Raw genomic sequence first — 16,260 nt, forward strand, 5'->3', positions numbered from 1 at the left:
ATGCCAACAAGTAAGCAAATTACTGTAAAATGTTTTGAAAGGTACCTGTTGCAGTTACGACTCTTACACGTCTTCTAATTAGAAGTACCCGTTTTACAAAGAAATCTATTCTCATTATCCCAACTGTACTACTGCTGCCTAATCCCATGCATTCCTCTCAACATTTACCTGCTCAATCCTCACCCACCACTACTGCTCACACACTCCATAATATAGTAGTTACTTTAGGTTCAGCTGTAAATAATGCATGCCCATGCCTGTCATCTAAATTCTCTTAAGTTAGGAGTTATTTCCAGTCATAAAATCATAGAAATTAGAGGCAGAAAAGACCTCTTAGGTCATTTAGACCAAAACCCCATGCCAGTGCAGGAGTGTTCCCTGCAGTACACTTTCTACTGCTTTGTCCAGTCTAGTTTTAAATGTCTCTGGGGAGCACTTTAAATGTCTCCTAAATAGTGTTTCGGTGTTTCTTCTGCTTCCCTCAGAAAGATTTTCCACAGGCTGAGAGCCATGCTTGACAAGTGAGTCATGCTTGTTTGAAAGTGTTGGTCCTGGTAAAGCTCTATGGCTTTGGCTTGTGCCTCGATGCCTGATTAGTATTGTCTAAGGCATGTCAGCTGAGGTCTTTGAGATGGAAAAGTGTACGAGGAGTTCACTCTTACTGCTGTAGTTCTGTAAAATTAATTGGAAGTAATTTAGTGCTAGCAGGCTGGCAACCTTTGCAGCAGTTTCATTGTTTTGGGATGTTGCGAGACCATGTCTGTTTCATCCTGCAATCTCTGCCAAATGTATCTCTATCTATATAGGTGCTGCCTATTACAGAGTGAGTGTACCATGATGAGAGCACTCTGCGACATGGGCACTGTATCATTGAGGGAAAAGACCTGTCAAGGGATGGCAAAAAGAATGATGTGCTATGTACCAACTCATTCATAGTCTGGGGAAAGAAATTTTAAGGAGGAAAAGAGTAATATTCTTTCCTGAAAAGCTGCTGGTACTTCAAGAAACATCAAGCACTGGCTTGAGGTTCAGGTCAGAAATGCATGGGGATGGTCTTGGGCTCAATCTGCTACAGCATCTGGCCAGTTTTCTGAGGGTACAGACCGATGGCAGCCGAAGACTGTGTGAAATGCTCTGTCAGCTATCTAGTGCACAGAAGCAGCTTGAAAAAAAGAGTGTTCATATCATGAAAAAGGATGTGTTGGGATGGGAGTGTGGTGTGGGAATAGGGTTGGAAAATCACCTTTCAGCAGAGCTAACTTTGTCCCAGTCACACTCACTGTGGAACTGCTTTCGAGCAATACTGCTTCACCCAAAATCCAAATCCAGAGTAAGTAGGACTCACCAATGTAGCAACAGAGCAGAGCAGTGATAAAAGGCCACACTGTGATAGAAGTTGATGTAGTTCAGTTTTGAAGTAAAGAATTGGTTTGGATGTTGCCTAGAATCAGCTGAATTTCAAAACCTGTGACAAACACAACCAACAAATTGTGTTATGCCTAACTTAACTAACTCCTAAAAATGTCTCGTATTCTATGTTTATCTTAAAGCCAGATAGCCTTGCCTAGAAGGTAGTACCATGTCTACACAGGAGAACAGAAAACTGCATGGGAAACACAAGACTGGTTCTCCACTGTCAGCTGAGGAAGCAAGAGAGAAGATTATATAAACAAGCAAGGAAAAAAAAGAAGATAGCATTTATTCAAAGATGGCCTTTATTCCAGTGAAAGCTTATGCAAAAGCTGATCTGCTTTCCAGCTTACTCCAGCAATCAAAGACAGATGCCAGGTGAACTGTTCAGCTACCCATTGACACCAATGCAGATACCGGGGCATTCACACTGTCCCATTCCCTCTTCAGAACCAAGCCTCCTCCAGTCTTTTGCTTCCACAGAAAGCAACAACCCTCAGACAGAAATACTCAGAGAAATTAATTTCCAAATGAATTTTGAAGGATTTATCATGGAAAAGTGTATTCGTGCATGTGCACTTTGTGGGAAGGAGAGAAGAGCACAAAATGTCAATTACATGGCTGATGGTCATTCATTTTCTCAGGGATGCTTGTACAGGATGGATGAGTTGTCAGCACTTCCTCAGCCCTTTGCCACACTGTCCCTCAGCTCATGTCCAAACCAGAGAAATATGTACATGAAATGCTATATAACTCATTTAAAGCTTTATCTGTGCATCTCTGCACAAAGGCTCACTATGTTGTGAGAAATGATGCAAAATAGGATGAGGGAAAATTTTTAACTGGTAAGCAGTCCCTCCATAAGATCTGCTGGAGAAGGAATGTTCCTTCAGCCCATGTGCTTCTACAGAAGCATTCATGTCATCTTCTATATCATGCTTCATGCCCCACTTCACCTAAAATTCCAACTGTGGTAGGTTGTCCCACTGTAAAGAAGCAAATAAGTAAATAAAAGTTAAGCCAGCATATTTAAGCGAGCGCTGATGCACTTCAGCTACTCTGCTCCTGGCTCTGTTTCACTCCACATGCACAGTCTGGAGAAAGGAGCTGCAGATTGCTCGTAGGATGCAGAGCTTTCTGTGCCAAAGGAATCTAAGAGCTTCCACACCACCTCAGACAGATGTCTCCAGGTACTGAAGTGGTAAGGACAGCAGTGGAGGATTGGCAGAGTAACATGATGACTAACTTTGCCAGGCGTAAAGAGAGGCTGAGAAAGGCAAAACAGTGAATAGAGGATGGATAGAGGAAGGGTGAGAAAGCTATTCATGACCTGGCCCCAAATTTCCTCTGAATTCTCTACCCACAGGAGCAAACTGACGTGATGATGGCTGTGACCACCATCAGACACCTCAGTCAGCATCAGCAATACTAAAAGCCTAGATGAGAAGGCAGGGAAACAGCTATCCTGGAAATCCACCTCCAAGTTGTACAAGAATGCAGCAGCATCCATTACTTCTTACCAAACCTCTACATTGACCTGGAAAGAGCTTTTTCATCCAGAGGTTGAACCCTGCACACAACCTCTCACACAGACAGGAGCTCCATACGTTCATGGTCATGAGCTTCTCCGCCACCTACGAGCCCAACTAATGCTCTGCATCCCAGTGACAGCTCAGGAGGTGCTGAGCAAACTGCAGATCAGATTGTCCCACAAGGGGTATTCCTGCCTACCCCGCAGCACCACTGGCCAGCAGTTGGCTGAGCAATGAGAGGAACAGAGGTGACACTCCGTGACAAACCACAGAAGGAAAGTGGAAAAGGGAGTAGGACTTCTCTACAGTCTCTTTAGCTGAGCACACAGATAAGGGCTTCTTGAAAGCAGATAAGGGTTTCTTGAAAGCTTCCTGCTCACGGGTCTATTCCTCTTAGGCTTTAATAGAGATTTAGTTTGTTCAGCCTTCTCTTTGGTTAATGGAAATAAAACTGATGGATAAAAATCTCCCCCGGGAATATACATATAAAAATATGGTTGTAAAGATGCCCTCAGTGTAGCCACCCATACTCTGACTGGCAGCTGCTCAAAAAACATAATTTCTTGAATAAAAAATACTAAGTAACACCATATTTCTTAGCTCATGTCCCACCACAGTTTCATTTCAGCACAGCAAAACCTCATTAATTCGCACTTTGCTTATCCGCACACCTTATAATTCACGCTTAAAAACAGCAGTCAGTAAAGATTTAGCAACAATGTGCTTTATTGAGGTCTCATGTTGCTGAGATTTCATTATTCCTGCAAAATATGCTACCGTTCATTCACTAGTACAGTAAGATTTCAACATCACCATAAATATCTCGAACTAGAGATAGGTTCACACTAGCGAAGTTTGGCTCCAAAGTCCACAACTAGGAAATGCCAAAGTTTTACGCTGGAGGAAAAATAGTTGTGCATAAAGGCAAAACGAAACTAGATTATGATCACAGCTTGTGGTGTTTCCTGCATTATTGTATTTCCTTGCCTTTTAAAAGCACCTTTTCTTAGGTTATACACTAAGAAATGGATTCTTACTTGCATCCAGAGAAACTTCTATCACAGAATACAGAGGCAGCTTTAACACACATTTGTACTTCTTCAGCTCTGGAAATATCTTCAAGAATTCTGGACAAAGGGCCTTTAAGGGTCCCAGTGCAATTCACAGATACTTTTATGGCAGTCACTAACCCACCCCAAACAGCTTTTCCGCCTGCTGCCCAGCAGTTGTTGGAAGCAAATGAGGAACCTTGAGCTTCAAGAGAAGCTTTATGACTGGCAAACACATGGTGGGTAGGAGCCATGTACAGCTGCTTCACCGTGGGTCCAGTGCAGCAAGGCAAGCCATAGGAGTCAAGATGCTCCCAGCCCGGTTTGTGTGACACGTATGGAAAGTTGAGGGTTTGGAGGTTGTGTGAAGTTTAGGCTTACAAATTAGTTTCAAAGAGTCTGGAGATACTATAGCAACAAGCAGTATGAAGAATGTGCTGGTCATTACATTTTGTATTTGGACACCACAAAGAGAGGTTTAGATGTGGGTGTCCCTCTCTTCTACATGCTGAATGACTTTCCAGGGCTACCTAACTCAGTGCCTTGGGTCTTACTACGGCTGGTTGATTGCTAAAACTTCCTTTAGGAAGACTGCATTTTTCTAGAAGTTCAAGCCTTCAGCTCTTCATGGTTAAGCCTGCCTCCCTGCTCTGTCTCTAGGCACAAATACACATTAGATTCACACTTCTAGCCTAAGGGCTGCCTCACCCTCACTTTCCTCCCTCTGCTGAAGACAAGGAGTACCAACAACCCATTTCCACTCCCTTCTCCTCCCAGACCTCCATCCCACTCGTTATAATATTCTCAGATTCTGTACTACGTCAGTTTCTTTGCCTGTTTAAAGTCTGTTGAGTGGTAATGTTTAGTAAAATATTTAACAAATGAATTCCTAAATGTTGAGAGGTATCCCTTCACAGAGCGCAAATGATTGCATGATTCAAGCAGTGTTTTTCTTTCATTGTTCTGTAAAAATCAGAATTTTGTTCCAACTGCAATGTTCATTCCTATGTTCTGCTTATTTCAAGAAAAGATGTAGCTAGTTTAATGTAATTTATATCAGAAATTATGGGAGTATTTACTATTGCTATACACTGCTTGTTTGTGATTTCAAGAACACAAGGAATAAGTCCCAAATAACAGCAATGTATGTATCTTTTTATGGACACCAGAGTGACATAGTTATTACCATTTTATAAGATTTCCCATTTGATTTTTACATCAGCAATTTTCTCTAGCAGAAAAGCTGTTAAACTGCTCTCAGGAATAACCTCTTTGTTCCACAACTGTTACTCCACACCTCTTTCTGCCCACTTTCCCTGCAACCATGTGACAGATCACAACAGATATCTGATGCCTATTGTAAATTTCAACCACATGATTTAAGTCACATGTTTGCTATGTCTACACAAGAGCTTTTTAGTATCGGAGCTGTTCTGGATGTCTGTAAAACTACTTTCTTCAACACCCAAAATTTAAAGGTATGAAATCATAGAAGCAACTGTCAGACTAGTGCAATGATGTGAAACAGCAGTCAATGCTCTGTTTTGCAAGAAGTTGTGAGAAAATCCCTGGCACACACAGAAAACTCAATTCCCACAAAGTTTAAAACCTTAATACCATTATAAATTGCTTTATCTGGTGAGTTACCTCCAGCCTGTGTTCTTTTCATGCTGGTTCTACTGCAGCTCAGGATGATCTTCTCATCCACATAAATATCCAGTCTTTCCTGAGTTTGCTAAATCTTTGGCCTGAAAAATATCCCAGGAAAGAAAGTTGCACAGTCCAGCCCCACATGTGTAAAAAATACTGCTACTTCTCTTTTACCACCAACACAAGCAACCTTATTTCTCTCACCATTTCCTGAAAAGGCCCTATCGCCGTGCTTGCACCTGTCAGGAGCAAAAATGCATTTGAGGCAGCTTTTGAGATGTCATTTTGCTTCAGTGTGGTAACAGGATGGAAAATGCAGGCTTTGTCACAGAAAACATGTTCATGTCCTCCCAGAGCTGATTCATTCCTGTCCTTTGGGGAGAGCAGTAAGAGCTGCAGAGAAGCAGCAGTGCAAGTCATCTCAAGACTCTGAGGTGATAATTCAGCTGCCATTAGCTCTTCCTATTTCCCTGATACAAATGCAGATCAAAATACCCTGTTACTGTGTAATATATGATTCAAATATTCTAATCCACATTTTTCTAATAAGAAAATGAGACATATATATTTATATCCAAACTATAACAGAACCAAGCAGCAAACTGGTGCCTGTTTCAGGTTGGGTATTTCTGAAAGTGTTAACTGAAAGCAGATCTCAGGAATCCAAACTATTTTTTTTTTTTATTCTTATTCTCCCTGTCAGTGCAGGCAAAGCATATCTGCTTTTTAGTGAAAGAGAGGGAAACAAATGATGCAAATGAGTAGGCAAAGACAGTAGCTAAGTTTGCTGGGTATCACTTGCATTTATAAATTCTCAAAAGCTACAGATAAGTTTACTATTAGAAAACACTTTTTTCCAACTGGAAGATCAAATTACTTAAAAAAAAAAGCCAACATAGAACTGAGAGACAAGATTTTAATTTTTCAGTGCAGAGAAAGGTGATACTGATCTTTGTTCTATGTTTTCAATAATTTCACAGTTTATAATAGTAATAGTGAACATCCAGATTAGATGTTTCCTGGCAGTTCATGACTGCCTGGGTTAAAGGCTCTGTTTTACTTGTGGACCTCAGCTGTGCCATCCAGCCACTGTGGCTCAGAGAAGTCTACCATGATTAGCTCAGCCTCCAGTGTACTTCAGGTCACTGTGGGAAGAGCACTAGAAGAAAGAAAAAAAAATCATGATTTGCTGCTCTCCCCAGCCTAGTTATGTACAAAATTTCTGGACAAAAGTATGTCACCACATGCCATGAGATCAGACTCACCGTGCATGATTTGCATGGACAAACAGTACCCAAGAAAATGACAGATAAAATTTCCAGAATTCTCAAACTCTTGCCAGACAAGATTTCTGTGCTTGGAAATATCAGGAAAAGGCATATGGCTATTTGGAAGCCAAACATCAGCAAGGATAGAAGAATCATGGAGAATTGACTGGTTTTTGTCAGCCCTCTTGCTGTTGCAGCCTCTTCTGTGCCTGTCAGAAACACACAGCAACCAGATTCAAAACTAAGTTAGCACCAAGATTTTCAATGCTTTTTTTCCTGTAAGATCAGTTCAGAAAATCTTTCCTAATCAGGAAAGAGGAGCAAGGTGCAAACTCAGGACCTCCTCCTTCACCATGAGTCTCATAAAAGCATTGAATATCTATTTAGCTGCATTTGATGTGCCCCAAGCACAAGGAGGAGAAGTTGCCCACAGCCAAGTGTGATGAGGCTGTTTTAAATCTCTCCTAGGAGCACCCCAGAGGAACTGAGGAGGCTCTAAATTAAAGGCTACAGGTGTTCTATACCAGACATGCCCATTTAGACACTTTTCCCTGATGCTTTTTATAACATTCTCCTCCAGGATCTTTTTATGTCTCATATTCTTTTATTGCAGTACCAATTAGCTGAAACAACGATATGAACCCCTCATCCTGCTGTGAATATTAAAGAATGCTGTGGATTGAAATAGAGAGCACTACCAGAGAAATAAAGTGGATTTTATTAGACAGAAATAGAGGACAATAGAAATCCTTTTAGTTTGTCCTGATAAACTACATTTCAGGGAGATTCAGGAAGTATATTTAAGGACTGCAATAAATGTAGGCATTTGTATATTTGTTAAGTTACCTCATCATGTGTACAGCTCCTGCTACATCAGGACTTTTTATTAACTGGAACTCTCAAGCTCACATAAAGATCAGTAATGAAACCCCTCTTACCCACAATGAAATACTTAATTATCACACAGTCACACAATGTCTAAGGGACCACAGTGGGTCATCTGGTCAACCCCCCTGCTCAAGGAGGTCATCCTAGAGTTCATTGCATGGGTTTGTGTTTATCCTGGTACCAGACAATACAGGGTCAAAATTTGCAGCAGCCAGGAGCAGGCAAAGCCAGGACCCAGAGGTTATTCTGTACCACCTCATGTCATTTTCCGAGGGTGGGGCGAAGGGAGTCTCTTCTGAGGAGAAAGGGTTCCTTCTGTCCAAGTAAGTATGGCAGAGGGACTGGTGAGGTGGCCCTGGTTCCCAGCTGGATGGACCTGCTGGGTAACACTGATGCCATGAAGATTTTTTGCCTTTTCGTTTATACCCCTGTTATACCTTTTCACAACTTCTGTATTCCTAGTGCTTTTTGCCTACATTCTTGGACTTCTTTGTTCAGCTAGGAGATTAAACATTTTAGAAGCTTCATAGCCAGGGATCAGTGTGCCACAGACCCCCAAGGTCCTCTCCAGAACACATTCTGTAAACTAAGATAGAACCATCCAGGGGAAGGCTCCTTGGGGAGGGGGGCTCATTCGAGCCTCTCATTGGGGAATTTTTGATAGATATGCTAATTAGTAAAACCTATAATGTTATACCCGATCTTTTGGGGGCATATTGGGTGGGGTGCATTTCGATGCATATGACCTGGACGTGTGCACCTAAGGATCCTTAAAATAAATACCAAGGTAAAATCCCTTTTCCCCTTCTAACCGTGTATGACTCTTGATTTTAAGACCAGGAAAAGGCATCAACACCAGTTCCGAGCCAGAGAGAGTGTTTGGATAACACTGGATCTGAGCTGGGAGCAGTGGAGTAGCATGGCAGAGGGAGCGGTCAGGTATTTTCTATATCTGGGGGTTTCCACAGTGAGCAATGATGTTTCTTTTCCTGTACCCTCTCTCACTATTGCTGCTCTTACTGTTTTTCTTATCTCATTTCTGTTTCCAGTAAATTGTTCTTATCTCAACCCATGATCTTTACCCTTGGTGCTTCCAATTCTCCTTTTCATCCCACTGCAGGGAAGAAGGAGGGAGAGAAAGGAACAAGTAAGCAGTGTGCAGCTTGGAGTGGTTTCAGTGAGAAGACTAAAGTGGAGAATACCATTCCTAAACCACAACAGCTTTCAGATGGCTTTTTAATATCCCCCGTGAGGAGACTTCATAATGATGATACTTCAGTATCATCATCCACCTGAAAGCAGTCAAAATATCCTTTTTTAAGCTTATTTGACAAAATGATGTTGTCAGGTACATGGATGCTGCAAGAAAAGAGTCTAGCATTACCCATGTCATCTAGAAATGAAGAGCGATAATGTGATAAGCTGCCCTGAGAGAACAGAGGAGCTTCCAGTTCAGTCCTTCTTCTGACAGAGTCTTGTTGAAGCCTTGTGTCACAACACTTTCATTGTGTAGGGCAATTTGCAAACTGATAGCACTGTTCTACCTCTCCATGCCATACAAAGAGAATTGCATGCACTATGACACTCTGCTGATGCAGACACCTAAAAGATTCCATTGTTCTTTCCTCCCCATTGCCCCTCTGCTGTACAAGTCCTCATCTACTGGGTATGCACTAAGCACCTTCTTATACTTCAATTAATGTTTTATGTAGATTTCCTTCAAAACTCTTAATGCAATTTCCAGCATTAAGTCAAGGCATGACTTTTGTTTCCTTTCAGAACTTTCTACCCAGGTAGAAAGCCATCAAGCCAGGCAGGCATGCATGGTTCCAGGTGCAGTAAGGGAAGGAGAAACTCAGTCCTGAACACTGACCTGGTCTTAGCCCTGCTAGTACATGCTACATCTGAGCTCACACCCATTTGGAATTAGTGAACTTTCAAATCATCCTGCACGTCCACCAAGCCTGCTAATTTTGGGATGGCAGTAGCAATCCGGCATGAGGTCACCAGAGCCATCAGATGGGTACAACCTGAAGTAGGCACTATGTCATCTCACAAGCACCAGGGTGTTCACTTTAACTCCCTTACCTCATTGGCATCCAAATATGTGTCTCTTTAAGCAACAGCAGCTAGTAATCTATGAATGACACCAATGGCGAGGTATTACTCTCTCCTGTTTTGTAACAGATGGATTCACAGTATTAAAACCAGGATATAACTGAAAACCTCACAAACTGGATGCAGTGATTTGTTATTAAATATCATCATGGTTTTTGCCACATCTGGGAGGTTGATTTGTAACATTCTTGTTCTCCTGATAATAGAAAACCAGAAGGAGGTTTAAAAGCTTCCTCCCCTGCAAACTACAAGAGACCAGTTTCCAGCAATGCTGCTTCTTCCCCAGAGAGAAAAAGCCCACCCTGTAATGATTGTAGAAGGTCTTATTTAAATGGTTTTAAAACAATGGGAAGGAGAAAAAGGGAGTGAAAAAGGGACATTTAAGTGTTCCAGAACTTTGAACAGATTTGTTCTTCTCATGCTGATGCACACTGTGCAGCATTAGATCACATGCTGCTAATATCATGTTGATTTATGGTCTGCATAAATGGAAATAAATGGTATTTTCTGTTACCCGGAGAATAATAGATGGCCCTGGAATGAACACAACACCACATTCACACAACAGGCTCTGTTCATGTCACAAGCAAGGGGAGTGCAACTTCATAACGGCCCCCTCTGCCATTCCCACCAAAAATCTTTGATACCCACTGATTTTAATGAGTAGGAGTGGACATTTAGGACAGCATTTTCCAAAGTGTCTGAATGATTTAGAAACCAAATCTGTGGTATAACAAAGCAGGGGAAATGCTGGGTGAATTTCTCCCTTGAATGAGAAACTGGAGACTCGCCAGGTCTTTCCACAAAGTTCACCAACCACACAAGTCGGTCAGGATCCTCTGCGTCATTTCCTCCACTTCTTCCCTTCCCTGCAAGAAACCTCGGGGCTTTTTCTCATCACTTTCCTCCTGGCCTGAGGGACTTGAGCTCCCTCTTGAGAAAGACTGTCTTCAAATATGGTATGAGCACTGAGACACACAGGAGCTAAACCTCTGAGCTCGTGAAACCCCTATGCCACCTTTGAAAATGTGACTTCACATGATAAATCACTCCAAAATCACTTCAGAACTTACCCGTAGTGCCTGGCACTAAAACTTCAGCTCCAATGCAGTCTGTGATTATGGGCATACAAGCAAAAGCATTGAGTTACTATGGTTTAATGACTCATTAGTTAAGCTAATAGGTTTTACTTTACAACCAGGGAGGGTAAGTTTGTGCAACTAGCCAGTTACCATTGCTCAGCTGATGAGCAATACCCTGGTAAGATGTGGCAACCTTGTTGCTTTTGAACATCTGCCCACACACTCCTCCATTATAATGGGATCTAATAGAGCTCCAAATATCTTTGGTTCCAAAACAATCTCAAACAAAACTTCTCCTTTAATAGACTTTCAGCACTGACAAAACACTCACATTTCAGGCTGAAAGACTGAGTATTTAACCTCAGGACACAGATGATTTTCTGTTATTGTTGCTATTGGCAGAGAAGGGAAGGTTAAAAAAGTTTGAGACAATTTCATTTTTGATTCTGTATAAATATAGTCATGTCCATAGTGTTTTCTATTTCTCTGGTTAGATGATTAAAACCTTACAATTAATATATGTTACATTCCATGTTGTAATTAAAGGAACAGCTGGTGAAGCCACATTCTCTTTAGGTTGTCTGATGCTTCATGTATTAAGACTTTGCTTCCTTATGGACAATTTTGCACTACGGCTGAATTCTTATCTTTATTTTTGCTTCCTGACATGTTTACATCTTAACTGTACAGTCTTTATGGTTATGGGTTTGGGTGTTGTATGTGTGTGTGTTCTGAATATATAATTAATTGCCTAATGTATTAATAGAACATTGAAACTATTGATACCTACTCATTCATCCTTGAACAGGTGTTATATATCATGTTGATGACAATTAAAAGATCTAACTGAGTTCAGCTGAGCACAAAATCTCAGTGTACTGATGCCGTAACGTTATTCATTTTACTTGGTTACTCTATCTCAGTAGGGATAACTAAGAGGATTTGGGATAAAACTTATATAGCCATTGCCCTTCATAGCCAGTATCTTATGAGGGCCAGAACTTGACACTTTGTAGGAGGTTGAAAACTGACAACAGCTTAACTGGATGGTTGGGCTTGCAGTGTGGTGGGCAAAATGCCCTCATACCTGCTCATCTTCTGGAGCTGACAGAAACAGGAGGAGAAATTTGTACAAAACACTTTGTTTGCTTTGGTGTTCTGTGCTCTCCAAGACACACAAAAAGTACTGTCTCCATCATGATTGCATGCAACAAAAATAGAATCCTAATACAAATGCTTGCAAATGAACGATTTCTGGAATTCCCCTACAGTTGATCCACACTAACTTAGGCCACCATTAAAAGCATCAGATTCCTTGATTTCATGACTTCAGCTATTAGGGCTCAACAGGTCAAGAGGACAAACTGATGTAGGCACATATGGACAGCTTTTCTTCAGTTGCCACAGCTAAATTTGCCAAGGATGTTGAATCACAGTCAGTAGTGACACAGAAACAATCATGGAGTCACCAATGATAGAAAACTTGTGCCTTTTTTCTTTTTTTCTGACAGATATTTGCTAAAGTAGGACAACAATATATGCTGGATATACACTGCATTCTGGCAGATATTCTTTACTTGGACAGTTCAGTGAAATAGGTGAGGGAGACAAGGGTAGGAAGCAAGACAGAGATGAAGTTAAATGAAATCTTCAGGGTTCCTTAACAAATAAAAACAAGGGTCCAGGACAGAGTTTTCTAAATGCTTTCCTGCTGAGAAGTTTATATAGGAATATTCACTTTCTCAGGGAGGAGGTAAATGAGAAGAAAGTTAATTTCTTCTACTATGACTTTAATAAGAAAATAAGCCATTATCTTATTTCTTTAGCATCTTCATCAAAAACTAAAGCCAAACCTACCAAAGCAGACACAGCTGAAGCAAAGCAAATCTGAATAATCTCTTGGCTTCAGCTTCCATTCATCAAGGTCAGCCACTAATACGTATATGTATTTATATATAAATATATGTATATGTGTATTTGTATTAGAATGTCATAGTAGTAAAACTGTAAAAAATGAAACTATTCCATCTCCACAAAGAGAAACAGTTGAACTAACTACCTCAATACTAAAGGAAAAATGAAAAAGGAAAAAACTGTTCTGCTTCTGACCAAAAATAATTTTTCATTTCCAAACAGAATCTGCAACAGTAGTAAGTTCTACCTATTTCAGGGCAATTACAGTGGAAGAACTGGCTCACAAATAGATTTTCTCTAAATAGCATCCCTATTTTTTTATACTCATTGAAATTCTTTAGACTAGAATTCTCTAAACACAATTTTTCCTTTCTTAATAATAGTTTACTTCTATTCAGGTAAAGCTAAAACCAGAAAGGTGGAACTGAAGGCAGAGTCACCACAACACTTTGAAAGACCAGCCCTGAGTCCACTACTGAGTCATCCAGGGCAGATAAATTGTGCATGTCCTAAAGGATTCTCCAGCACACGAATGTCATTCCAGTAGACACAACACCACTGAAGTCTAAAATGGTTCTTAAACCTCAACTGTGTTTTTGCACATGGGGATTTTATCCAAGGAGATTTTTTTTCTGATGTGGGGGAGATGAGGAATGTGCCACCAGTTTGTCACAGAGCCCCAGGGATTGACTGAGAAGCCAGCAGTGTGATATGGATTCTAGCAGCACACCTAGCAGCGGACAGGGGCAAGCCACCCAGATAATAAACCCTTGAGGTGGGAAGGAAAGTTCAGTACAGTTTTCATTCAAACAGGCACTGCACACATCTACCTTTGGGTAGCTGAAGTGCTGCTAACAGAGAGGAGCTGCCAGTGTTATTTCCTTCTCTCCTGTACTTTTAGAGAAGAGGACTTTAGCCACTTGGCTGGGGAATGTCAAGCTTTTCAGGCAGATGGATCACTGCCCTGGTGTGGAAGAACTCTCTTTCAGCTCTGCTGAAAATACCAATGTATTTCCTTTAAATACCTAACCATGGTTGCTCCTGCAAGTTGGGTGGTAGAGCACAATATGACAGCACTTCTTCTTCTTAAGTCACAACACTCTACATAATACAGATCCCCAGAGAGATGTGAGTGCCGCATTTTATTGCACTTTAAAAACACTGTGCTAATAAATTCCAGTCTCACATAAACTACATGGACAGAAGTGCTCTGCCCTTGCAATCTGTCTGCTCAGTAGAAAATGTGTGTTATTCTGAAAAAGTCCACATCTTAAGGTTCCTCACTGGAGCGGTACAAATGAAAGGAAGAACTGTACTACTCTTTCTCCCCTTGGAAAATAAGGGCATCACAAAATATGCCAGGTACAATAACTCATGGACTTATGGCTCCAGTGTTCTTGCATAGTTTCTTTTATTTACAAATTGCAGTCTCCACCTTTTTATTCTAAAAAAACATTCCTGTAGATTATTTTTTATTCTTGCCTCAAAATAATAATGCCCACAAAAGTCTTCAGAGTCTGCTTTTAGCACAAAAGCTTCTTTTTGTCTTCTGGAAATTTCTTCCATTTCACATTATAACCAACTGAAACAATTAGATCAAATCTAAACTGGAAAATTCAATTATCTGGTCTCCTACATTTTGCAGTTAAACAGCTTTTTGAAAGTTAAACTCCTACCTCTCAAGAAAATACGTTGCACGAACAGTTAGCAGCTCTGAAATAAAATGAGAAATGGAAGAGCCAGCTGAGGGTATTGTGCTGGTCTTAATGTTTTCAGCTTTGTATCCCAGATCCTTGAGACTCAGAAAAATGTGGCTGCTGTTCCTGTTTTTAGTGAAGCTTGCCATAGCCTTCCTTCCTTAATCTGTTGGGATGATATTCTGTTACCTTTTCACAGCAGTCAGTTTACTTGACATCTTCACCTGTGTCTCCTACCTAGGCTCAGTTTAGTCAGATCACATTCTGGTCCTCTCTCCTTCCTTTCTCACATGCGTCCAGATCCCCTTTCTGGTCTTCAACAGGGCCATTGCAATCAGCAAGGACCCTCCAGGAGATTGTCCCCAGTGCAATGCTCCACCTGGCTGGCAGGGATATGGGTTTTGACAAGAATATCCTGATTTTGTGGCTGAGCTCTGACCCAGTGATGTTTTCTGTGTCCTTGATCCTCAAAAAAAACTAATTCTCATTCAGAAAATTGGAGAGCAGTAGAGGGACTTGGAAAATCAGTTTCCTAGCTTTTAGCTAAATCCCAATCTCCTCCAATACAGAGGGAAGAAAGGAAAGGATTACTCCAATAATTTCATAAAACTCCATCAAACATCCAGCTAGCATTTATGTCCATTACTGTAATGGGCACCTAGTTTATTTAGCTTCCTGTACCGGGATGCTTTTGGTTACTAAAAACTTTCAGTGATGTGCTCAGCTCTTTTCCCTCATTAGCAGAGTGTCACCCCTTGCTGTGTGCAGACCTCTGCAATGTGCAGCTCTCACAAGGACTCAGCCCTTCCCTTTCACACCTGCTCTGCTCATTCTCTTTCATCTCCAACAGACATTCAAATACTAATATCATTCTTTGTAGATGGTAAATCCATAAACACTTGGAGACAAAGTGAAATTTTGTTCAGGATATACTAACCCAGCAAATGAACTGCTTAGCTCCTTGTTCCCTCCTCTGGTGTGGTTATACTTATCCTGACATAAAGTGTACCTCTAATATCTTTTTATCTATGAAGTTATTTCTGTGTGGGAAAGGAAATCAATTTTATACCTTTACAATCAAATTCTCCCCAAGGTGTTTACTATATGACTCTCTATATAATAAAATCATCTTTCCCAGATGAACCATGCAGCAGTAAAGCCCTGGTGAGAAGAAGAGGCTAAATGAGAAATAAGCGAGCCTCCCTGAGAGCCCATATCTCCACCAAGCCCAAATGCTTGCTGTTTGCTGCAGGTGGAGTCCAGTCTCAGGAGTGGGTCAGATTTATGTGTATTCTGGTCCTCAGTACAAGCACAGCCCTCCTGTGAGCCTTCCCTGGGCAGGGTCCCAGCAGGCCACCCTGAACCCTGAGGAGGCTTCTACATCAAATAAAAGCTCTTATTCCGTGTTCCGTATCTAACCCCTACAGGGCTGAACAAAGCAGCTCAGGGCCTCTGTGAAAGGCTTTCCCTTCAAATGACCATCCTTCTTGAATAAAGGGCAATGGCAAAACCACTGATTTTTGCAAATCACAAAGAACCTTGGGTTTCAGCTCATTTTCATGGCCCATGAAGTTTCAAGAAACTGCATTTTGGGATAGATATAGTGGGGTTCATCTCCTGCATTGCGAGGCAGATAAAGTTAGATGTCTAAA

Source organism: Corvus hawaiiensis, chromosome 26 (assembly GCF_020740725.1).
Source record: "Corvus hawaiiensis isolate bCorHaw1 chromosome 26, bCorHaw1.pri.cur, whole genome shotgun sequence".
NCBI lineage: Eukaryota > Metazoa > Chordata > Aves > Passeriformes > Corvidae > Corvus > Corvus hawaiiensis.